General features: G+C 47.9%; 1 long non-coding RNA gene across 1 annotated transcript; it reads right to left on the reverse strand.

Moving 5' to 3' along the window:
* Nucleotides 1-1965: 1965 nt before the first annotated feature.
* On the reverse strand, nucleotides 1966-25090 carry LOC134886000 (uncharacterized). Its single transcript, XR_010170150.1, has 2 exons — nucleotides 25014-25090; nucleotides 1966-3685 (listed from the first exon to the last, which is right to left on the reverse strand). It is a non-coding gene; the product is annotated as an uncharacterized LOC134886000 (long non-coding RNA).
* Between the last annotated feature and the right edge of the window lie 1026 nt (nucleotides 25091-26116).

Here is a 26116-nt window from a genome sequence, read left to right on the forward strand (position 1 = left end):
CTTCCTACAGTCGGGAGTGACTATGGGCCTAAAAATTGGGTTCCATTAAGGTCCAGATTTCGGCTCTGTCGATTTTCTTCCAGAAAGAACTGGCTTCACTGCCTGAAGTTCAGACATTTGTAAAGGGAGTGCTACATATTCAGCCCCTTTTGTGCCTCCTTTGGCACCTTGGGATCTCAACGTGGTGTTGAGTTTCCTGAAATCGCATTGGTTTGAGCCACTTAAAACTGTGGATCTGAAATATCTCACGTGGAAAAAAGTGGTCATGTTATTGGCCTTGGCTTCGGCCAGGCGTGTGTCAGAATTGGCGGCTTTGTCATGTAAAAGCCCTTATCTGATTTTCCATATGGATAGGGCAGAATTGAGGACTCGTCCCCAGTTTCCCCCTAAGGTGGTATCAGCTTTTCACTTGAACCAACCTATTGTAGTGCCTGCGGCTACTAGGGGCTTGGAAGATTCCAAGTTACTGGACGTAGTCAGGGCCTTGAAAATTTATGTTTCCCGGACGGCTGGAGTCAGGAAAACTGACTCGCTTTTTATCCTGTAGGCACCCAACAAACTAGGTGCTCCTGCTTCTGAGCAGACTATTGCTCGCTGGATTTGTAGCACAATTCAGCTGGCGCATTCTGCGGCTGGATTGCCGCATCCTAAATCAGTAAAAGCCCATTCCACAAGGAAAGTGGGCTCATCTTGGGCGGCTGCCCGAGGGGTCTCGGCTTTACAACTTTGCCGAGCTGCAACTTGGTCAGGGGCAAACACGTTTGCTAAATTCTACAAATTTGATACCCTGGCTGAGGAGGACCTTGAGTTCTCTCATTCGGTGCTGCAGAGTCATCCGCACTCTCCCGCCCGTTTGGGAGCTTTGGTATAATCCCCATGGTCCTTACGGAGTTCCCAGCATCCACTAGGACGTCAGAGAAAATAAGATTTTACTCACCGGTAAATCTATTTCTCGTAGTCCGTAGTGGATGCTGGGCGCCCATCTCAAGTGCGGATTGTCTGCAATACTTGTATATAGTTATTGCTTAACTAAAGGGTTATTGTTGAGCCATCTGTTGAATGGCTCAGTTATATTTCATACTGTTAACTGGGTATAGTATCACGAGTTATACGGTGTGATTGGTGTGGCTGGTATGAGTCTTACCCGGGATTCAAAATCCTTCCTTATTGTGTCAGCTCTTCCGGGCACAGTATCCTAACTGAGGTCTGGAGGAGGGGCATAGAGGGAGGAGCCAGTGCACACCAGATAGTACCTAATCTTTCTTTTAGAGTGCCCAGTCTCCTGCGGAGCCCGTCTATTCCCCATGGTCCTTACGGAGTTCCCAGCATCCACTACGGACTACGAGAAATAGATTTACCGGTGAGTAAAATCTTATTTTTAATTACCTAACGGTAAATCCTTTTCTTGTAGTCCATAGAGGATGCTGGGCGCCTGCTTTGTGATCCTGCAGTGGTTCTTTAGTTCAATACTGCTTAGTTCTAGGTGAAGTACTGTTTTGTTACTTGGTAAGTAATCTTGTTCAGCCGTTGCTGATGTTCCAAGCTAATTAGCTTGGTTTGCTTTGTATGTGTGAGCTGGTACGAATCTCGCCACTATCTGTGTAAAATCCTTCTCTCGAAGATGTCCGTCTCCTCGGGCACAGTTTCTAGACTGAGTCTGGTGGGAGGGGCATAGAGGGAGGAGCTATCCCACACTCTCAAACTCTTAAAGTGCCAGTGGCTCCTAGTGGACCCGTCTACACCCCATGGTACTAATGTGGACCCCTACGAGAAAAGGATTTACCGGTAGGTAATTAAAATCCTATTTTAACCCCCAAATGGTTGTGTGTTTTCACCACCACTGTACCACCATGCTGCACCATGTGTTTGTGTGCCCAAAGTGATTTCTACCCCCTAAAGCCATGTGTTTTCACCGCCACTGTACCCCAATGCTGTACCATTAATGTTTGTGTAATGAGGAAAGTATTTAAAAAAAATAGTTTATTTAAAAAACGTATATTATACAAAGTTAAACACCATTTAACCATATACCTTTAAGTAAAACCATTTGTAAAACACAAATATAACAGTTTGTGCACCCCCTTTTTTTTTTCATTATAGATATCTCTAGATTCAGACATTGTCTTCTTCACCGGCCTACTATAAATGTACCGTGGATTGGAGTGTTTATGGAAGATCAAAGCACAGGGCTATTCTGATAAAGAGGGTAATTCCAACCCGATCGCTCACTGAAGTTTCTCGCAGCGCAGCGATCTGGTCGGAACTGCGCATGCACCGGCACCGCAGTGCATCGGCGCATGCCAGCCGTCGTTGTCTTGCACGCTAAAGCTCCGCTGGTTGGGAGCTACTCTTGAAGTGCAAAGGCATTGCTGCTGTGCGATGCCTTTGCACGTCTATGGGGGGGGGCCGGCACTGACATGCGGGGCGGACTAGCCCTGTGCTGGGCGTCCCCCCGCATGTCAGTGTGAATGATCATAGCTATGCTAAATTTAGCACAGCTATGATCAACTCGGAATGACCCCCAAAGTGCAACGGAACGCGTCCTTGGAGGAGCTAGTGGAGTACTGCAGGCCCTTTGTGTCCGGCGCTAACAATGAATGGGTCAAGAAAAAGATCCAGAACCTGCGTACGGTGTTCCTCAAAGAACACAAAAAAATGGAACAGTCTAAAAGGTCTGGCACAGGTTCTTCCCAGATTTACAAGATCTCGCTCTAGTAGTACCCCATGCTGGAGTTTGTCCTGGACCAGGAGGCTACCCGGACAGGTTTCACCTCCCTCCCTCGGACTGCCACACCAGAGCTTGAAGACAGTGACCTATCTCTGTCGGCACCTGTAAGTATATCTTTTTTTTTTTTATGCGTTTTTAAGTTTTTAACAAGTTCCACCATCAATCCAAAACAGTACACTAATTAAATGTGGGCCTCTAGCCAATCGACTGCCCCTACCCTGTTAAAATAGTCCAGGTACTCGTCCCTGACCTGTTTTGCCTGTAGACTCGCCCTAAAATGGAGTGGAGGTGGTTCCACAGATGGAAATGGTGAAGTCTCTGGGTGTTCAGGGTCTGAGTCTCCTGGCGCTGCTCTGGGCAGTGTCCTATGCTGGGTGGTTTTGCTGCGCAAATAGTTATGCAGGACGCAGCACGCACTCACCACCCAATCTATCTTCTCCACCTGCAAATTGATAGCCGTTACGAATATGCGGAAGCGGCTAGACAGGACGCCAAAAGTGTTCTCTACAATTCATCATGCCTGGGATAGCCCTTAATTGTAGATGCGCTTCTCCATTGTCAGGTGCCTTTGGGGGTACGGCTTCATAATGTTCTCGTGGAGTGCGAATGCCTCATCAGCCACGAAAACAAAATTGAGGCCGTGCTGTGTTTGCTCCCTAGATGGTAAGTTCAGGTTCTTTGTGGTGAGCCGCTCGTAGAGGGTGGTATTCTTCAGTGACCCACCTTCTGATGCACGTCCGTTTTTGCCAATGTCAAGATGAATTCATAGTTGGCATTTACCGATGCCATCAGCACGATGCTGAAATACCCTTTATAATTATAATAAAGGGATCCGCTGTTTGCAGGAGGCTTGATGTGGATGTGCTTGCCATTTATCGCTCCCCCACAGTTATGGAAATGCCAGGTGGTGGCAAACTCCTCTGCCACGGCTTGCCATTCTGATGTACTTGCAGGGAGCTATAAAAAAATAGAAATAAAAAATTAAAACATGTATTTCAACAGTGTATTTTTTAATCTACCACAGATTGAAAGTGTGGAGATTCCCACCCCTCCAGACCTCTGCATCATCAAGGATACAGAGGAATCCCAGCCCCAAGTTCCTACCCCTGAAACACCCGCTACCCCTGATACCTCTGCAGCAGCAGCTCCACCACCGCACCCCCGGAAGAGAAGCCCCCAAAAAAAACACCACCCAGGAGGCCGAAGACCTCATATTCGAGGAGATAAAGTCCAGACTTGGCCAGCACCCCTCCCTTCCCGACCATTATTCCAAATTTGGGGAATTTATGGCATCTGCAATGCGAAACCTACCCCCGGGTCATGCGGAGCAGATTCAGCATCTCAATTTAAAGATGCTGAATAAAGCCCGAAAATCCAAACTCCATGATGATGTACTATTTGACCGCCGTCCTCTCACTCTTCCTCCCACCCACTCCCATCCTATTGCGCACACCCAACCCCATCTCATTCTGCCCACCCTACCACAACCTACTCCGCCCTCCCACCTGCTCCTCAGCCATATTCTCTGCTGTGCTGGAGGCAGAGGAGGACATGCCCCAGTTTGAAGATTTGTAGGCATCTTATAATTCCCAATATGGAGCGGTATAGGCTATGTGGTGTTTTGGGCCCAGATTTTTGGGGTGGGATATACGCATGCTGTAGGTGCATAATAATGGGGCCGGGACCATTCATTCTGCAGTTTACAGCATGTGTGTATTCTCCTAATCCAATCTGTGCCCAAAACACCATATATCCATCCATTTTAGGAGTGAAAGTACAGCCCCATATTTATTGGGAATGAAAAGTAAAATAAACTATTATTTAATCCTTTTAATGAGTTCATTTTATATATATATATATATAGTAACATAGTATCTAAGGTTGAAAAAAGACAATTGTCCATCGAGTTCAACCTATTTGTGGTCTCCTATGCACGATTATTTTGCATAAAATTTTGACTGAAGTTGATGACTGCGTTACGTTTTACCCCTCTTTTTTATAATAACCATAGTTCGTGACTATGCCCCGTAACCCTGGATATCCTTATCCATTAGGAATTTATCTAACCCATTCTTAAAGGTGTTGACTGAGTCAGCCATTACAACTCCCTCAGGCAGGAAATTCCAAACACGTATCGTCCTTACCGTAAAAAAGGCCTTTACGCCGTACTGTGCGGAATCTCCTCTCCTCTAACCTGAGCGAGTGTCCACGAGTTCTCTGTGTTGATCTAACCAAAAACAGGTCCTGCGCAAGATCTGTATATTGTCCCCTTATATATTTGTAAATGTTGATCATGTCCCCTCTTAATCTCCTCTTTTCCAGTGTAAACATGCCTAGTCTTGCAAGCCTTTCCTCGTATTCCAGCGTCTCCATACCCTTAATTAGTTTGGTCGCCCGCCTCTGAACCTTTTCTAGCTCCAGGATATCCTTTTTGTAGTAAGGTGCCCAGAATTGTACACAGTATTCAAGGTGTGGCCTCACTAGTGATTTATATAACGGGAGTATAATACTCTCGTCCCTAGCATCAATTCCCTGTTTTATGCATGTTAATATCTTATTAGCCTTCTTTGCTGCAGTCCTACTTTGGGTATTACTGCTTAGTTTGCTATCTATGAGGACACCTTAGTCCTTTTCCAGTACAGCATCCCCTAATTTTACCCACTTTAGTAGGTAGGTGTTATTTTTGTTCTTGTTACCACAGTGCATTACCTTACACTTGTCTGTATTGAAGCGCATTCTCCATTTCGCTGCCCAAGCTTCTAATTTAACTAAGTCGTTCTGAAGCGACTCAGCATCCCCCTCCGCATTTATAACTTTACACAATTTGGTATCATCTGCAAAAATTGACACCATGCTCTCTAGACCTTCTGTTAGGTCGTTAATGAAAATATTGAACAATAGTGGTCCTAATACTGAGCCTTGCGGCACACCACTTAGCAATTTAGTCCAATTTGAAAAAGATTCATTGACCACAACGTGCTGCTCCCTATTATCTAACCAGTTTTTGACCCAAGTGCATATTGTGCTTCCTAACCCTGTTTCTTGTAGCTTGTAGATAAGTCTCATGTGTGGTACAGTGTCGAATGCTTTGGCAAAATCTAAAAAGATTACATCCACCTCTTTACCCTGATCTAGGTTTGCGCTTACTGTTTCATAAAAGCCAAATAAGTTGGTTTGACAGGATCTGTCCTTCATAAACCCATGTTGATTCCTTTTAATGACCTTATTGACTTCAAGGAACTTCTGAATACTATCTCTTAGAATACCTTCCAATACTTCCCCCACTATAGTTGTAAGACTAACTGGTCTATAATTACCTGGTTCAGCTTTACTTCCCTTTCTGAATATAGGCACTACTTCGGCTATACACCAGTCTTTGGGAACCATACCTGATATTACTGAATCCTTAAAGATCAAAAATAGTGGTTTTGCAAGTTCAGAGTGAAGCTCCATTCGAACCCTTGGGTGAGTACCATCAGGACCTGGTGACTTATTAATCTTTAAATGTTTTTTTTTTATCATCAATAGTTTTTATTGAATTTTTGTGTTGCAAAACAGGGGTACAGAAGGAAGAAGGGGGGGGCATAGGTACATGAATACATGAGACAACATAATGGCAAACATGTACAGACAGTTCAAAGTCAATCAAACAGGTACGTCAAAGAAATTGCAGTGAACCTAAAACAATGGAAGATAGTAAAAAAAGAGAAAAAAAACAAAAAGGAGAAAAGCGCCAATGGGCATATTATATATACAGCACTAAAAAGAAGGCCATCCCAGTCTTGGGGGGGGACGACCTCATCAGCCGAGAGGTCAGGAGGATGCATGTCTGGGAAAGGGGAACGCAGTATCAGTGTAGCGCCCTCACCCTCCGTGATAAACAGATGCCAGGGCATCCAACGGACCAGGGGGGATTTAGCGGAGGAGTATGGGATGTACTCAGTCTCCATCAAAAAGTGCAGCTGTATTTTGTGTATAACCTTCAATAGGGGAGGTGATGTGGGTTGTTTCCAGTTTTGGGCTAAAGCTGAGCGTGCAGCGAGACAGATGTGCCCTAAAACATAATGTAAATGAGCACCCACGGATCGCGGGTATACATTCAATAAAGCTATAAGGGGGGAAGAGGACAAATCAAGATTCAGAACTTTATTGATAAGCCCAAATACCTCCACCCAGTACAGTTGAATGTGGGAACATGTCCAAAAAATATGAAAGAGGTGGCCCACCTCTCCGCAGAGACGCCAACAAAACTTCGAACATGCAGGCCAAATCGTATGCAACCTATCAGGTGTGAGGTATAATCTATGTAGTAACTTGACATGCATTTCGGAGTGATTCAGGCATTTAGACATAGTAAAAGATGACAAAAAAATGTGCTGCCAGTGAGAATCATGGAGGATACAGCCAATATCCGCCTCCCACCTGATTTGGGCTCTAGATTTAGAAACGGGGATCAGTGACAGTAATGCTCTATACCAGAAGGAAATCTCCCCCTTAGAAGTAACAATAAAAAGTCGGCCTATGACATGCGAAATAACAGGGGGTGGTGGGGTGAGAGTAAGGTGGAGGCTATTCCACCAGTGCTGGATTTGGCAGTATCGAAGCCTCTCAGAGTTAGGCAAAGAGAAGTGTCCCTGAATATCAGAAAAGGAAGCGAGCACAGACCCATTAAACAAATCTCCCAGGACCCCCATCCCCCTGGAACGCCAGTTTGCCAGATTAAGATTAGGGACTAGGGCGGCAACCGTTCGTAATGATACTAAGACATATTATGGTAAGAGCGGGATATGGCCATAGTCAATTTGTCCCAGACCTGTAGCGTGGCTCGGGTAGAGGGAAGGAGGTTTAAGCCCTGCGGCCGAAGGGATTTGGGCAGCCAGAAGAGATCTTTCAGGGGAAAACGGGGACAAGCCGTCTCCTACAGACACGTCCACCCCGGACGCATCTCTCTACAGAATTCTTTAATCTGAGCCAAGAGGCAGGCTTCCTGGTACATTGAAAGATTAGGCATATCCAGGCCACCGGCTCTCCTCGGTAGAGACATCCTCGCGCGAGCAAGTTTAGGCGGGCGCGAAGACCATATATAATTGGTAAGAATTGCAGTGGCCTTATCTAGATATTTCTTTGGGAAGATAAAAGGGATAGGACGGAACAGGAACATTAATTTGGGGAGCAACGACATTTTAAAAGCGGCCAGACGCCCCAACCAAGAAATTTCAGAATTGAGCCATGATTTGGTGAACAGCTGAAGGGAGGACAACAGAGAAGGAAGATTAACCTCAAAAACAGAAGAGGTAGATGGGGGGATGAAAATACCTAAATATCGTATCGAGGATGTTTGCCAATTGTATGGGTACTTAGCGCGTAAGAGGGTCAAGGAGTGGGTGAGATTAATGGGCAAAGCATCTGTCTTAGAGGCGTTTAATTTATAATAGGATGCTGCAGACTACATATCTAAAATATTGTGTAAATGAGGGAGTGTAGTGTAAGGGTCAGTTACAAATAAAAGAACATCGTCCCGAACAGACACAGTTTGTGAAGAGAGGAGCCTAATCGCAGTCCAGGGAACTGCGGGTCCGCTCGAAGCTTAGCTGCCAAAGGCTCAATGGCCAGGACAAAAATGAGAGGGGAGAGAGGACAGCCCTGGCGGGTGCCATTGTAAATTGGAAAGGAGGAAGATAAAAAACATTACTGAGGACCCGGGCCGATGAGGAGCTATACAAGGCTAATATCGAAGAAATAATGCGTTCGCGCAGGACAAATTTTAATAGAACTTCTCGCATATAAGACCAGTTTAAGCGGTCAGAGGCCTTTTCTGCGTCCAAAGATAGCAGAAGGAGACCTTGCTTAGGGGCCAGGGAATCTACAAGGTTAAAAACCCTGCGTGTGTTATCAGACGCTTGTCTTCCCGGGATAAAGCCGACCTGGTCCGGATGTATCAGGGAGGGGAGGAGGGCATTCAATCGATAAGCTATTAATTTAGCATATATTTCTCTAACGTCCTAGTGGATGCTGGGAACTCCGTAAGGACCATGGGGAATAGCGGGCTCCGAAGGAGGCTGGGCACTCTAGAAAGATCTTAGACAACCTGGTGTGCACTGGCTCCTCCCACTATGACCCTCCTCCAAGCCTCAGTTAGATTTCGTGCCCGGCCGAGGTTGGATGCACACTAGGGGCTCTCCTGAGCTCTTAGAAAGTTATAGTCTTAGAATTTGTTATTTTCAGTGAGACCTGCTGGCAACAGGCTCACTGCAGCGAGGGACTAAGGGGAGAAGAAGCGAACTCGCCTGCTTGCAGCCGGATTGGGCTTCTTAGGCTACTGGACACCATTAGCTCCAGAGGGATCGACCGCAGGCCAAGCCTTGATGTTCGGTCCCGTAGCCGCGCCGCCGTCCCCCTTACAGAGCCAGAAGCAAGAAGATGGTCCGGAAAATCGGCGGCATGAAGACTCTGTCTTCACCAAGGTAGCGCACAGCACTGCAGCTGTGCGCCATTGCTCCTCTCACACACTTCACACTCCGGTCACTGAGGGTGCAGGGCGCTGGGGGGGGCGCCCTGAGGCAGCAATAAAAACACCTTGGCTGGCTAAAATACCTCAATATATGGCCCCAGGGGCTATATATGAGGTAAATACCCCTGCCAGAATTCCATAAAAAACGGGAGAATAGGCCGCAAAAAAGGGGCGGAGCCTATCTCCTCAGCACACTGGCGCCATTTTTCCCTCACAGCTCGGCTGGAGGGAAGCTCCCTGGCTCTTCCCTGCAATTCTACAGTACAGTAAGAGGGAAAAGAGAGGGGGGGCATTAAAATTGGCACTGTATACAGTATATTATATAAAAGCTATTAGGGACATAACTCAGTTAGTCCCTGTATATATATAGCGCTCTGGTGTGTGCTGGCATACTCTTACTCTGTCCCCCCAAAGGGCTTTTGTGGGTCCTGTCCTCGTTTAGAGCATTCCCTGTGTGTCTGCGGTGTGTCGGTACGGCTGTGTCGACATGTTGAATGAGGAGGCTTATATGGTGACAGAACAGAGGCCGATATATGTGATGTCGCCCCCTGTGGGGCCGACACCAGAGTGGATGGATAGGTGAAAGGTATTAACCGACAGTGTCAACTCCTTACATAAAAGGGTGGATGACGTAACAGCTGTGGGACAGCCGGCTTCGCAGCCCGCGCCTGCCCAGGCGTCTCAAAGGCCATCAGGGGCTCAAAAACGCCCGCTCTCTCAGATGGCAGACACAGATGTCGACACGGAGTCTGACTCCAGTGTCGACAAGGTGGAGACATATACACAATCCACTAGGAACATCCGTGACGTGATCCCGGCAATAAAAAATGTGTTATACATTTCTGACTTTAACCCAAGCACCTCTAAAAATGGGTTTTAGGTTTGGGGAGAAAAAACAGGCAGTGTTTTGTTCCCCCATCAGATGAATAAATGAAGTGTGTGAAAGCGTGGGTTCCCCCGTTAAGAAACTGGTAATTTATAAAAAGTTACTGATGGCGTACCCTTTCCCGCCAGGTGGATAAGTTACGCTGGGAGATATCCCCTAGGGTGGATAAGGCGCTCACACGTTTGTCAAAAAAGGTGGCACTGCCGTCTTAGGATACGGCCACTTTAATAGGTACCTGTTGATAAAAAACAGGAGGCTATCCTGAAGTCTGTATTTACACACTCAGGTACTAAACTGAGACCTGCAGATAGTGCTGCTGCAGCGTGGTCGGTGACCCTGTCAAACAGGGATACTAGTTGGCAAACATAAAAACATATTAAAGACGTCGTCTTATATATGGGGGATGCACAGAGGGATATTTTGCCGACTGGCATACAAAATAAATGTAATGTCCATTCTGTCAGGAGGGTATTAGAGACCTGTCACTGGACAGGTGATGCTGACTTAAAAAGCGCATAGAGAGCCTTATAAGGGTGAGGAATTATTTGGGGATGGTCTCTGGGACCTCGTATCCACAGCAACTGCTGGGAAGAAATAATTTTACCTCAGGTTTCCTCACAGACAAAGGTACAGTTCTTTCGGCTTCAGAAAAGCAAGCGGGTCAAATGGCGCTTCCTTTCTGTACAGAGACAAGGGTAGAGGGAAAAAAGCTGCACCAGTCAGCCTGTTCCCAGAATCAAGATTCTTCCCCCGCCTCCTGTGAGGCCACACCATGACGCGGGTGCTCCACAGGTGTAGCCAGGTACGGTGGGGGGCCGTCTCAAAAATTTCAGCAATAAGTGGGCTCGCTCACAGGTGGATCCCTGTTTCTTTCAAGTAGTATTTCAGGGGTACAAGCTGGAATTCGAGATGTCTCCCCCCAGCCGTTTCCTAAAATATGCCTTGCTGACAACTCCCTCAGGCAGGGAGGCTGTGCTAGAGGCAAATTAATAAGCGGTATTCCCAGCAGGTAATACTCAAGGTGCCCCTACTTCAACAAGGACGGGGTTACTATTCCACACGGGTTGGGGTACCGAAACCGCATGGTTCGGTGTGACCCATTTTATATTTAAAATCCTTGAACACAAAAATTCAAGTTCAAGATGGAATCGCTCAGGGCGGTTATTCCAAGCCTGGACGAGGGGGATTACATGGTATCCTGGGACATCAAGGATGCTTACCTGCATGTCCCCATTTAACATCCTCGCCAGGAGTACCTCAGATTTGTGGTACAGGATTACCATTACCAAGTCCAGACACTGCCGTTTGGACTGTACATGGCACGAGGGTGTTTTATCAAGGTAATGGCCGAAATGTTGATACTCCTTCAAAAAAAGGGAGTAGTAATTATACCGTACTTGGACAATCTCGTTATAAGGGCGAGGTCCAAGGAGCAGTTGGTAGTCGGGGTAGCACTATTTTGGAAAGTGCTACAACAGCATGGTTGGATTCTAAACAGTCCAAAGTCACAGCTGGTTCCTATGACACGTCTACTGTTCCTGGGGATGGTTCTGGACATAAACCAGAAATAGTGTTTCTCCCGGAGGAGAAAGCCAAGGAGTTGTCATCTCTAGTCAGAGACCTCCTGAAGCCAAAATAGGTAGCGGTGCATCATTGCACGCGAGTCCTGGGAAAAATGGTAGCTTCCTACGAAGCAATCCCATTAGGCAGGTTCCATACAAGAACTTTTCAGAGGGACCTGTTGGACAAGTGGTCCGGATCGCATCTTCCGATGCATAGGCTGATAACCCTGTCTCCAAGGACCAGGGTATCTCTACTGTGGTGGCAGCAGAGTGCCCATCTTCAAGAGGGCCGCAGGTTCGGCATACAGGACTAGGTCCTAGTGACCATGGATTCCAGCCTTTGAGGCTGGGAGGCAGTCACACAGGGAAGAAATTTCCAGGGACTTTGGTCAAGTCAGGTTATTTCCCTACACATAAATATTGTGGACCAGAGGGCCATTTACAATGCCCTGAGGCCGGCAAGGCCTCTGCTTCAAAACCAGCCGGTACTGATCCAATCAGACAACATCACGGCAGTCGCCCATGTAAACCAACAGGGCGGCACAAGAAGCAGGATGGCGATGGCAGAAGCCACAAGGATTCTCCGATAGGCGGAAAATCATGTCTTAGCACTGTCAGCAGTGTTCATTCCCGGAGTGGACAACTGGGAAGCAGATCTTCTCAACAGACACGACCTCCACCCGGGAGAATGGGGACTTCCTCCAGAAGTCTTCCAATAGGATTGTACACCATTGGGAAAGGCCACAGGTGGACATGATGGCGTCCCGCCTCAACAAAAAGCTATAAAAGATATTGCACCGGGTCAAGGGACCCTCAGGCGATAGCTATGGACGCTCTGGTAACACCGTGGGTGTACCAGTCGGTTTATGTGTTCTCCCCTCTGCCTCTCATACCAAAGGTACTGAGAATAATAAGAAGGCGAGGAGTAAGAACGATACTCGTGGATGGCCAAGAAGAGCTTGGTACCCAGAACTTCAAGAATTTATATCAGAGGACCCATGGCCTCTGCCACTCAGACAGGACCTGCGGCAGCAGGGGCCCTGTCTGTTCCAAGACTTACCGCGGCTGCGTTTGTCGGCATGGCGGTTGAACGCCGGATCCTGAAGGAAAAGGGCATTCCGGAGGAAGTCATTCCTACGCTTACTAAAGCCAGGAAAGAGGTTACAGCAACTCATTATCACCGCATATGGCGAAAATATGTTGCATGGTGTGAGGCCGAAAGGGCCCCAACAGAGGAATTTCAACTAGGTCGATTTCTGCATTTCCTGCAAGCAGGAGTGACTATGGGCCTTAAATTGGGTTCCATTAAGGTACAGATCTCGGCTCTGTCGAATTTCTTTCAAAAAGAACTAGCTTCAGTACCTGAAGTTCAGACATTTATAAAAGGAGTGCTGCAGAGTCAGCCCCCGTTTGTGCCTCCTGTGGCACCTTGGGATCTCAACGTGGTGTTGAGTTTCTTAAAATCACATTGGTTTGAACCACTAAAAACCGTGGATCTGAAATATCTCACGTGGAAGGTGGTTATGTTATTGGCCTTGGCTTCTGCCAGGCGAGTATCAAAGTTGGCGGCTTTGTCTTGTAAAAGCCCTTATTTGATTTTCCATATGGATAGGGCAGAATTGAGGACTCGTCCCCAGTTTCTCCCAAAGGTGGTGTCAGCGTTTCACCTGAACCAGCCTATTGTGGTGCCTAGGCTACTAGGGACTTGGAGGACTCCAAGTTGCTAGACGTTGTCAGGGCACTGAAAATATATGTTTCCAGAACGGCTAGAGTCAGAAAATCTGACTCGCTGTTTATTATCCTATATGCACCTAACAAGCTGGGTGCTCCTGCTTCTAAGCAGACTATTGCTCGTTGGATTTGTAGTACAATTCAGCTTGCACATACTGTGGCAGGCCTGCCACAGCCAAAATCTGTCAATGCCCATTCCACAAGGAAGGTGGGCTCATCTTGGGCGGCTGCCCGAGAGGTCTCGGCTTTACAACTTTGCCGAGCAGCTACTTGGTCAGGGACAAACACGTTTGCAAAATTCTACAAATTTGATACCCTGGCTGAGGAGGACCTGGAGTTCTCTCATTCAGTGCTGCAGAGTCATCCGCACTCTCCCGCCCGTTTGGGAGCTTTGGTATAATCCCCATGGTCCTTACGGAGTTCCCAGCATCCACTAGGACGTTAGAGAAAATAAGAATTTACTCACCGGTAATTCTATTTCTCGTAGTCCGTAGTGGATGCTGGGCGCCCATCCCAAGTGCGGTTTATCTGCAATACTTGTACATAGTTATTGTTAACTAAATCGGGTTATTGTTGAGCCATCTGTTGAGAGGTTCTATTGTTTCATACTGTTAACTGTGTTTCATATCACGAGTTGTACGGTGTGATTGGTGTGGCTGGTATGAGTCTTACCCGGGATTCAAAATCCTTCCTTATTGTGTACGCTCGTCCGGGCACAGTACCTAACTGAGGCTTGGAGGAGGGTCATAGTGGGAGGAGCCAGTGCACACCAGGTAGTCTAAGATCTTTCTAGAGTGCCCAGCCTCCTTCGGAGCCCGCTATTCCCCATGGTCCTTACGGAGTTCCCAGCATCCACTACGGACTACGAGAAATAGAATTACCGGTGAGTAAATTCTTATTTTTAATGTCCCCGTTCAATACCGCAATGGGACGGTAATTTTGACAAGAGGTCAAATCTTTGCCCCGGTTTGGGGATCGTGACAATACGCACCTCGAGCATCTCCTCAGGGAGGGTACCTCGAGAGGTAATGTACTTGTAAACTGCCACCAGAGAGGGAGCTAGGAGGTCTTGGAGCGAAACATAAAAGTCATTAATAAAGCCATCGGGGCCCGGCGCTTTACCCTGAGGGAGGGACTTGATCACCTGAAGGGTTTCCGATGAGGACCAAGGGGCATTCAGTAATGCTAATTGATCGTCTGAAATAGTTGGGAGTCTTATATCAGCTAAGAAGGAGTTGATAGAAGAGGGAGTGGGCTGAGGGGTAGAGGGATCAGTCAAGAGGTTATAAAGTTGGGAGTAGAAGTAGGCAAACTGATTCGATATCTCCCTCGGGTTAGAAATTTTGGCGCCTGCGGGGGACACAATAAGCCTGATTCTATTCCGAGCGCGCTGTGCTCTGAGCTTACGGGCAAGCATTTTCCCCGGCCTGTTCCCCGCTAAATAAAATTTCTGACGCATCCTATTTAGTGAGGCCTGGGTGCGCGCCATAAGTGATTTCTGGAGTTGGGACCTAGTGTTGGCTAACTCCTTCTGTAGGGTTTGCGTAGGCCTAGATTGATTTTTGTCCTCTAAGTCCTTCAATTTAAGCTCCAAATCGGCCTGGCGTTGTTGATTAAGTTTTTTAAGCTGCGCTCCTGCCTGAATCGCTGCCCCCCTGGTAACGGCCTTAAGTGTGCACCAAAAGTTCAGGGTGGACGTGTCCGAGGGGGAATTAAATTCCATATAGGACGAGATACTGTCAACTATGATTTTTTTTGAGATGGGATTAGACAGCAAGTGAGGAGAGAGTCTCCAAGGGTGGGGGGGGGGGGGGAGAATGCTGACTAGCAACATCCCATTTAAGAGTCATCGGGACATGGTCTGACCAAGATATAGGGAGAATGTCCATGGATCTGGCAAACTGAAGGGTCCATTTGTCCGAAAACATAAAATCAATACGGGAGTAAGAGTTGTGGACGGGGGAATAATAAGTGTACTCCCGACCAGTAGGGTTTTGCACTCGCCAAATATCATAAAGGTCAAATTTAGCTAAGAGATTACGAAAGGCTAAGGAGGAGGCGTTAGGGGAGGTTGAAGAGGAGGGAGAGGGCCTGGGAGGGGTGGTATTCATGTGACTGCCGGTCAGCTGACCGACAGTCACATGACCTCCTCCACCAGCCCGACGGGTCACTGTCCCGATGGTCGGCATGCCGACCAACAGGGACTATTTCCACTGGTGGGTGTCCACGACACCCATAGAGTGGGAATAGAACCCGTGGCGACCGCAGGTCGCCACCGAGCCCGCAGCGTGGCGAGCCCGCGAGGGGCTTGCTGCACTCGCCCCTCCCCGCTGGGATCCCGGCATCGGTATGCTGCCGGGATCCCGGCGTCGGTAAGCTGAGCGGCGGTCAGGAGACCGTCGGTAAGCTGAGCGGCGGTCAGGAGACCACCGGTCAGCCGTACTACACCCCCTGGGAGACCTGTCCAATTTAGGGTCAAGGACTACATTAAAATCCCCTGTGAGAAGAAGGGAGCCCGTACGAATCTTCTGAATAGCCACACATAACTTACGGATAAAAGCAACTTGGGGGGTAATTCCAAGTTGATCGCAGCAGGAATTTTGGTAGCAATTGGCCAAAACCATGTGCACTGCAGGGGAGACAGATTTAACATGTGCAGAGAGAGTTAGATTTGGGTGGGATGTGTTCAATCTCCAATCTAATTTGCAGTGTAAAAATAAAGCAGCCAGTATTTACCCTGCATAATAGAAACAAAATAACCCACCCAAATCTAACTCTCTCTGCACATGTTATATCTGCCCCCTCTGCAGTGCACATGGTTTTGCCCAACTGCTAAAAAATATCAGCCCCTTGACATTCATGGATAAAACCTGAACCATCGGAGCAAACTAATGCATGTAGTGGGCGGAGAATTACCTTAGAATTACCTTGACACATATAAAGATAAACTTGTCTCAAACAACGAATACCTACATCATAATATAGGGGGGGGGGGGGGGGAGGGCAAAGGGAGGGGAAGGGAAAGGAACAAACCAAAACGACCCAGTACATCGGGTCGGCATAACTACTGCAAGGAAAGCAAAAAAATGCAGTAGTGTATTACCAGGGGGGAACATGTGGCCTAGCGCCACCACCCATGAAACTGAACGGGAAAAAAAAGAAAGCAGGAGCAAATATGCCTACCAACAGTATAAATTAGAACAAATTAGAACAAGAAACAGATACATATAATCTAAGATATAAACATGGAGATGGGACTCCATTAACACAACTACGAGCAGGGCAACTCACGTGACCGCAACAGGGATAATGACAGAGTCCCTTCTATGACAGCGGTACAGGATAAAGTCCAAAGTGAAAGCCAAAGCAGAAGGAGTCGACATCAGGCGGTGAACCATTCCGATTGAAGAGTTGACTGTTTCTTGGATCCAGGAGGCAGCGTGACAGAGATATCCCACTCCGCCAGTAATTTGACTCCAGCCTCCAATGAAGTCACTGTGTAGAACTTATTTTCATACGAGATGACGAGCTTCACCGAAAAACCCCATCTATAAGTGATGTCTTGATCGCGAAGTGCCAAAGTGATAGGGAGGAATGATCGTCGTTTGGCCAAAGTCAGGGCAGAGAAATCCGGAAAAAGTTGTAATCCGCCAAGCACATCTGATTCGGAGTCACCCGCCCCCCCCTGGCCGCTTTCAGGATGCGTTCTTTGGTTGTGAAGAAATGCACTCTCATGAGCGTATCTCTCGGGAGCGAGGGAGCAACTGAGCGTGGTTTAGGCAGTTTATGAATCCTGTCTATAAGCAGCTCTCTGGGGTCGGCTCTAGGCAGAAGTTTCTGGTAGCGTAATTCTCCAACTCGGAATTCTGCACGGAGTCTGGAATGCCTCGGATCTTGATATTATTACGCCGGGATCTGTCCTCTATATCTGCAATCTTAAGTTTAAACGCCTCAAGGTCACTTTGCTGCTGATCGTGAGCCGCTATAAGGTCATTATGCGACGAGACCAGTCCCTCTACTTTCCGTTCCAAATGGTCCGTACGTTCTCCTATAGCGTGCAGCTCCGTCTTAACCTCTCGAACAGCGGCTGTGAGATCTTGAGTCAACTCAGATTTAAAAGCTGAAAGGGCCTGGTACAGAGTTTTATCCGTGAGAGGGGCATCAGAGTCACGGTCAAACACCTGCATAGAGGCAGAGCTGCAGGGGGTATCCTGTGCAGAAGCGGCATCCGGGGACTTCCGTAGAGAAGAGGCGGCAGGGGACGCTTTCTGAGATGGAAAAGATACTCTGGGAAGCAGCACCCCTTTAACCTTTTTTGGAGGCATTCTAATGAAATGTGGTTCCGGAGGCGGGGTGACGATGATAAAGAATCTCAGGATCTCGTAGAATATATGGCGGAGAGTTAGGTAAGCATAAAGAACAAGGGTGGTGGCGAACAAGCGGTCTGGACTACATCAGAAGATCGGTGTCACACGGCCAGGCAGAGGATCATCTCCAGCCTGCAGCACCCAGACGGTAGGCTCCCAGCCGGGAGAGAGGGGTGAGAGGTCAGACACACAGCTAGGATCCAGCAGCACTGCAACTGAGGTGATAGGAAACAGAGCTGGACTGATAGGGCACACTTCCCTCCAGGGACACCTCAGTAGCAGAGTGTAGGGGCCAGCAGGTAGGAGAGGAGCAGGTAATTGATATTGGCCACCCAGGAGTGCAGGTAGGCTTAGGAGAGGCCAGCTCCAGGCTCCCACGCTGATAGGGCACTTCCGGCGGGGAGGAGGCACAAATCTAGGCCGTGGCTCCCGGTTCTCGTATAGGCCGCGAACGGCAGGAGCTCCCAGGAAGGCAGCAAGCCACTCCACCTCACCGTGGGAGGGCGTCCAGACGATCCGGCGTGTATAGGAGCGCGGCCGGCACTCGCTGGAGCGGGACGGAGCCGCCGAAGAGGAGGTCGGGTGGAGGAAGATGGCCGCCGGGAGGAGAGGGGCAGGCGCAGACACGCCGCAGCCGTGGCTCAGGAGGGCAGACAAGGGAGCCCTGGTCTCACCGCCGGTCCCGGAGATCCAGAGCAGGTGAGAGGCAGTGGGGGAACCTCGTCAGGGGTGGGAGGGAGCCACCACTGATCCCAGTCCGGCTCCAGCACGTTCCCGGAGCTCATGGCCGGGGAGGCGCCAAACTCAAGGTCCCGGTCTCAGCACGGGTGGTAGGCCTCGGCCGTCTAGCGTTACTGGAGACCACTTTCAAGCCTCCCTGAAACCCACACGCCAAGCAGGGCCACGGGCAGAACAGTTTAGGGTGATATAAGCCGCAGGGGCCAATTATTTAGCATAAATCAGGCCTCTGGCAACAGGAGCTCTAAAACTGTACGTCTGCACAGAGCTAGATCCAGGCCACGCCCCCTATCTTTAAATGTTTTAATCGGTCACAGACTACTTCCTCGCTTAAATAAGTACCTATCAGTGGGATATTCTCATTATTGAGATTATGTGTTAGTCCCTGAATTGGGTCCTTTCTAGTAAATACTGTTGAAAAAAAACTCATTTAGTGTGTCCGCTATGTCATTATCATTTTTGTTTAAGACTCCCAACTTGTCTTTTAAAGGGCCTATACTATCCTTCTTTAATCTCTTGCTATTAATGTATTTAAATAATTTTTTGGGATTCGCTTTGCTTTCCTTTACTACTAGTTTTTCAGTTTCTACTTTAGCCGCTCTTATTTCCTTTTTGCATATTTTGTTTCATTCCTTATAGTGCTGAAATGACTCTGCTTCCCCGTCAGATTTGTATTTTTTAAATGCTCGCCTTATCTTGCCCATAAGTTCCTTTATCTTTTTGTTAAGCCACATCGGTTTATGATTTTTATTCCTTTTTTTGCTGCTCGTAGGAATAAATTTGAGAGTATTTTTAGCTAGCAGGAATTTTAGTACCTCCCATTTCTCCGTAGTATTTTTTCCTAAAAACAAACCTTCCCATTCAATATCCCAGAAAAATACCCTCATCTTTTCAAAATTCGCTTTGCTAAAGTTTAGAGTCCTAGTTGAGCCAGTATAGGGCTGTTTATGAAAACTGATATTGAATGTGACCATATTGTGGTCGCTGTTTCCTATGGGTTCCCCTACTATAATACCTGATACCAAATCCCCATTGTTTGTTAATACCAGGTCTAAGATTGCATTGTACCTAGTTGGTTCCTCAATTAGTTGAACTAAGTAGTTATCATTAACTGTGTTTAAAAACATATTCCCCGTAGCAGTATCACATGAATAGTTTTTCCAGTTTATCTCTGGATAGTTAAAATCTCCCATCACTACTATGTCTCCTACTACTGCTGCTCTTTCAATTTGCTTTAGTAACAATTCCTCATCAGATACGTTGATACCAGGCGGTAAATTCCTTTTTCCCCACATGCATTTTCTACCCATAATATCTCGGCAGTGTCTACAGTCCCCTCCTGAATATCTTCCCGTATATCAGGTTTTAAAAACGGCTTTACGTAAAGACACACCCCTCCACCCTTTTTATTTAGTCTGTCTCTCCTAAACAGTGTATAGCCCTCTAGATTGACTGTCCAATCATGAGATTCGTCCCACCAGGTTTCAGTAATGCCTATAATATCATACTATTTGCTTGCTGCAAGTATTTCTAGTTCACCCTGTTTACCAGTAATGCTTCTAGCGTTTACATACATACAACTAAGATAAGTATTTTCCCTTGCGTTAGGGACATCTTTCACCTTATGTGGCAATGATGACCTGTAATCGTCATTGGTTAGTGCTTTGGTAAAATCTCTTTTAGTACCCATGTTAGTATCCTTACCGCCTGCTCTTACCCTCCCCCATTTTGTTTACTACCGCCATCCCCGCTATTCTCACTGCATGACCCGTAGTTTCTATCTAAACTCTCCCCCCAGGCTCCTAGTTTAAAATTTCCTCCAACCTTCTAACCATCCTTCCCCCCAGCACCGCTGCCCCCTCCTCAGTCAGGTGCAATCTGTCACGACAAAAGAGATGGCGCCTGACTGAGAAGTCCGCCCAGTGTTCCAGGAACACAAACCCCTCTTTCCTGCACCAATCCCTAAGCCACACATTTACCTCCCTAATCTCCCTCTGCCTCCCTGGACTAGCGCGTGGCACGTGTAATATTTCAGAGAATATTACCTTAGATGTCCTTGCCTTAAGTTTCTTTCCTAAGTCCCTATAGTCTTTCTTAAGGACATCCCACCATATATATAACAAAGCTGAAAATGATGACCTCCATGAGGTCTATGGACCTCATGGAGTGACTTTTCAATACACTGCATAGTTTTTCAAGACTCTGAGTGCCGCTTCATAATTTTCAGCTTTGTTCTACACCATTCGCTGTAAGAGGGCACCGGAGCATTTTGCCACACTTGTGGGAGTGCCGATCCATATTGATACTATTTTATATATATATATATATATATATATATATATATATAAAACACAGCAACAAGGACCGGCACTCCTGTATCACAAGCAGTGTGAAATGCCTAGGTGCCAGTAAAAAATAATGCACAGTTCTATAGAGAGATACGGCACTCCAGGACTTGATGAAACATGCTGTTAGCAACCTCAGAAAAAGCTGTCAGCACAGCATAATGCAGTCAACGTTTCATTTAATATCTTAAATTTCGTCAGGAATATTGTCCTGACGAAATTTAAGATATTAAATGAAACGTTGACTGCATTATGCTGCAGTGGCGTGCGGTGAGGTCAGTGGCTGGTGAGGCACTGCAGCCATAATGTCCACCGAATCCTGCCGATGACCCCTACCGCCGCCGAGCCACTGCCCGCTACTGCCCCTGAGCCGATGCCCACTGCCACCATCAATGGCCTACAAACTCGCCCACCATCAACTGACCCAGCCCTCTGCCACTAATTTGCATCTCAGTCCGATGCCGCCACTGCCCGCTGCCTGCCTGCTCATTATACTTGTGATATATTGTAAATTTTTATAGAAAAATAAATAAAAATTAGTGTTTGGGACTGGGAAGGGAGTGGAAGGAGGACATGAATGCAATTTTGTTATTCAGGGCTTCCATTAACTTAACAGCACCGTGGATGCGGCGCTATTAAGTTTATGGAAGTCCTGGACAACAAAATAACCAGCAGTGGGTGACAGGGAGAGGGTGACGCCAGAGAGAGGGTGACAACAGTGGGTGACAGGGAGTGGGTGACGCCAGGGAGAGGGTGACAGGAAAAGCGTTATGCCAGGGAGAGAGTCACCAGGGAGAGGGTGACAGCAGTGGGTGATGCCAAGGAGAAGGTGACGGGGAGGGTGATGCCAGGGAGAGCGTGGCAGCAGTGGGTGACGCCGGAGAAACGGTGGCTGTAGTGGGTGACAGGGAGATGCCAGGAAAAGGGTAACAGCAGTAGCAGCGGGTGAGAGTGTAAAAGAGAGAAGTAAAGGGTGATGGGATCAGACAGTGAATGATAATTATATTGGTATTTACTTACATAGACCTGCCTGGGCCTAGAACTGCGGGGCTCGACGGTGACAAAAGCAGCCTGAACAGGAATCCGGGGTCGGAAGAGAGAGAGAGTGAGAGAAGAGGGGAGAAGCGGGGGATCGTGGCCCCGCTCCCCCTCTGGCCAGACTGAACTCACTGGGGTATATTTACTAAGGTCCCGATTTCATTCGAGTTGGCTTTTTTTTTCTAAGTGTGATCTCAGGAATTTAATAAACACAAATCTCGGCAGTATTGGGGCTATTCGTATTGACTTGAGATACACTGCCGACCACACAAATACGAATCAATAGACCCATCGATCAAACACGGCTGTTATTTAATAGTACTCGGTAATTTACTAAGGATTTGTATTCTCAATCACTGCCGACAATAGCCAAACACTGCCAGGGAAGCATGGAATTCATAAAAAAAATGGAGCTTTCAAATAGACCTGCTTTTTTCTGGCGTGTTGTGATAGTCATGCATGGATCAGTGAGATCCGTGCATGCGAATCTGTGGAAAAGGCTGTGAATGTGTTAAAATAAAAAAAAAAAGAAATGCGTGGGGTCCCCCCTCCTAAGTATAACCAGCCTCGGGCTCTTTGAGCCGGTCCTGGTTGTTTAAATACTGGGAAGAAAATTGGACAGGGGTTCCCCGTATTTAGACAACCAGCACCAGGCCCTTAGTTCGGTCCTGGTTCCAAAAATATGGGGGACAAAAGATGTAGGGGTCCCCCGTATTTTTTAAACCAGCACCGGGCTCCACTAGCCAGGGAGATAATGCCACAGCCGGGGAACACTTTTATATTGGTCCCTGCGGCCGTGGCATTACCCCCCCAACTAGTCACCTCTGGCCGGGGTTCCCTGGAGGAGTGGGACCCCTTAAATCAAGGGGTCCCCCCCTCCAGGCACCCAAGGGCCAGGGGTGAAGCCCGGGGCTGTCCCCAGCACCCCTGGGCGGTGGGTGCCGGGCTGATAGCCATAAGTGTTTAAAAAAAAGATATTGTTTTTTTGTTGTGGAACTACAAGGCCCAGCAAGCCTCCCCCGCTTGCTGATACTTGGAGAACCACAAGTACCAGCATGCGGGAAAATAATGGGCCCGCTGGTACCTGTAGTTCTACAACAACAAAAATACCCAAATAAAAACACAACACACACACCGTGAAAGTAAAACTTTATTAAAACACACTTACACACTCACACATACTTACCTACATCCAACGCCGAGAATCACGTCCACTTGTCCAGTAGAATCCACTTAGCGGTACCTGTAAAAATGAGAGAGATTACTTACCTACATCCCATGCCGAGAATCACGTCCACTTGTCCAGTAGAATCCAATTAGGGGTACCTGTAAAAATGAGAGAGAGAAAGAGAGAGAGATTACTTACCTACATACTACGCCGAGAATCACGTCCACTTGAATCCAATAGGGGTACCTGTAGAGAAGAGAGAGAGAAAAAAAATAGAGAGAGAGAAAACACACACCGAGTGACACTGAGAGAAAGACTAAGCAGGTGATAAGGTGGGTACACACTGATAGATATATCTGCCGATCAATTGATCGTCAGATATATCTATGGACGGATCGGGCAGTGTGCTGTGCATACACACTGCCCGATACGGCGGGGACTGACGTCATGAACTGGGCGGACGTGTACACACGCCCGCCCAGTTCGGCTGTCAATCACCGCCGGCTGCCGCAGCATGTGTACGGGCAGCCGGCTGGTCGCCCGTACACACACAACGACGCGCCAATATATCGGTAGATTTATTGGCCGTCGGCTGTGTTCCAGGGCTGACGCGATATGTCTGTGAACAACGGAGTTCACAGAAATATCGCCCGTACACACTGGCCGACGGACCCGCGATATATCGGCCAGTGTGTACCCACCTTAAGAGACCGACAGAGAGGGAAACAGAAAAATAGAGAGAGAATCAGAACAACAGAAATACAGAGGAGGGGGAGAGGGGGGAGACTGACACTGACCTGGATGAAGGTGCAGCCGGCCTCCAGCTGTTCCTTTTCTTTAGCATCTGCCCGGCGCAGGGAGAGTGTGCCACAGGAGGGGGGGACATCACGGCCTCCAGCTGCTCCTTCACTTAGGCATCGGTCCGGCGCAGGGAGAGCGTGCCACAGGACGGGGGGCGCGGAAGCTCCCGCATCACATCACGGCCTCGGTCCGGCGCAGGGAGAATGTGACATAGGAGGCATCACTCAGTCTGGTGCAGGGAGAGTGTGACACGGGAGGGGGGGCGGAAGCTCCCGCATCACATCACGGCCTCGGTCCGGCGCAGGGAGAATGTGACATAGGAGGCATCACTCAGTCCGGTGCAGGGAGAGTGTGACACGGGAGGGGGGGCGGAAGCGCCCGCATCACATCACGGCCTCGGTCCGGCGCAGGGAGAATGTGACACGGGAGGGGGGGCGGAAGCGCCTGCATCACATCACCGAGGACTCGGAGCTTACAGCGACGGGACGGGAGCTTACAGCGACGGGAGGTGAGCGCTCATACCGCAGCGCCTGTGTGATTGGACTAGCGGATCCAGCCCTGGATCCGCTGTCCCATCACATGTGCCCCTCTCAACGAGGCACTTATTCTAGTGCCGCTTTCATGTACTTTATCAATGGGCTTTTAGAGCCCAGTGCTTGGCCCCGCCCCCCGCATTATCCCCATTCCCATTGACAACGGGAGGCACTGTTATCAGTGCCTCCAAAACGATTTAAATGTCTAAAAATGAATACAAAAATATAACAAAGATACTTATGACACAGTATATGTGTCATAAGTATCTTCCTTGTATTGTTTCACTCAGTAATGACAGGGGAGGCACTGCCTCCCCTGACTGCACGTCCCTGTTATGCTGTGCTGACAGCTTTTTCTGAGGTTGCTAACAGCATGTTTCATCAAGTCCTGGAGTGCCGTATCTCTCTATAGAACTATATATATATATATATATATATATATATATATATACACTCTCCCAATAACAGAGTCACTCCTGGACTATCATCTCAGTGAAAAAACAAGGTGCTTTATTCTTCAACGTTTCGGGGTACTGCCCCCTGTCATCAGGACACACATAACAGTGCTGAACAGACTGCTTAAATACTAACATACATAAACTTACAGGTCCCCAGGTCGCTTTTGCCGCCTCCCATCGTGTGTCTCTGCGTTTTCCGTCCCACTTCCGGTCTCGACTGTGACGTCACGCCGGAAGTGACGTTCGCCGGCCCACAACGACGGAGCTGTTTAGGTTTCCATAGCGATGCGGCTGCAAGCGTCACATCGCTATGTAACCTGAGAAACAAAAGGGAATCATTACTACCAAATAAACATGACTAAACAAACACATTTTTGTGAACATATACATAAAAATGATTGACAATATAGTGGAATAAAATAATGTGTGGCTCTTTATCGCCATCTAGTGATCAAAAACATTATTATAAGATGGATAAAAGCACTTATCCAAACAGGTGCACTGAGTGCAATCAATAAAGTGCTTGGTGCTGATTAAAAAACCCTGATCAGGGATTTACGTGCTTGTGTTAAATGAATTAATTAGTATGGAATGACAAACTCATCCTTGAATGAATAAATGGTAAATAAATCCCTATTGGGTAAAAGCAGGATACCGTGATATTATAAGCCGTGTCACACTATGCCGGCTTATAATATCACGGTATCCTCCCCCTCTTCAACAGCCACTCCTTGCTCCAAACAGATCTCTGCCTCTTCCGTTTCAGATCTCTGTCACGTTTCAGCTTCATATAGCCATAGGCTAACAAGTTGATACCTGTAGGAATCAATCACAGAACAGGATAAAGAGCACTTTGTTCAGAAAAGCCGAACATAGCAAAGCACAGTAGCAATGTGGAATGCTCAGAAGGTATAAATCAGCCTCACTAATCACAGAGCAGCAGTGTGCACATGGCTAAAATGGCTGCTGCTATTTATATGCCTATTTTGCTCACCCCCGTAGCACCAATCCAGCCAATCACATATTCTATAGCTGCAGTGTCCACAGGCATAGGTGTGCGCAGGGGGGGTGCCTGGTGCGCACAGGCACCCCCTAATGTCTGGCACCCAGATCTCACATGCCTGATGCATCACATGCCTGATGCAGCGATAGCCAAGCAGGCTGATTACTGTCCCCTCTGCGCTGCACCCTGTCAGGACTGCATTACTGACTGGATGCCTGGGTTAATCAAGGGTGCCACTGACACCGGC

This window comes from Pseudophryne corroboree, chromosome 1 (genome assembly GCF_028390025.1).
Source record: "Pseudophryne corroboree isolate aPseCor3 chromosome 1, aPseCor3.hap2, whole genome shotgun sequence".
NCBI classification, from domain to species: Eukaryota; Metazoa; Chordata; class Amphibia; order Anura; family Myobatrachidae; genus Pseudophryne; species Pseudophryne corroboree.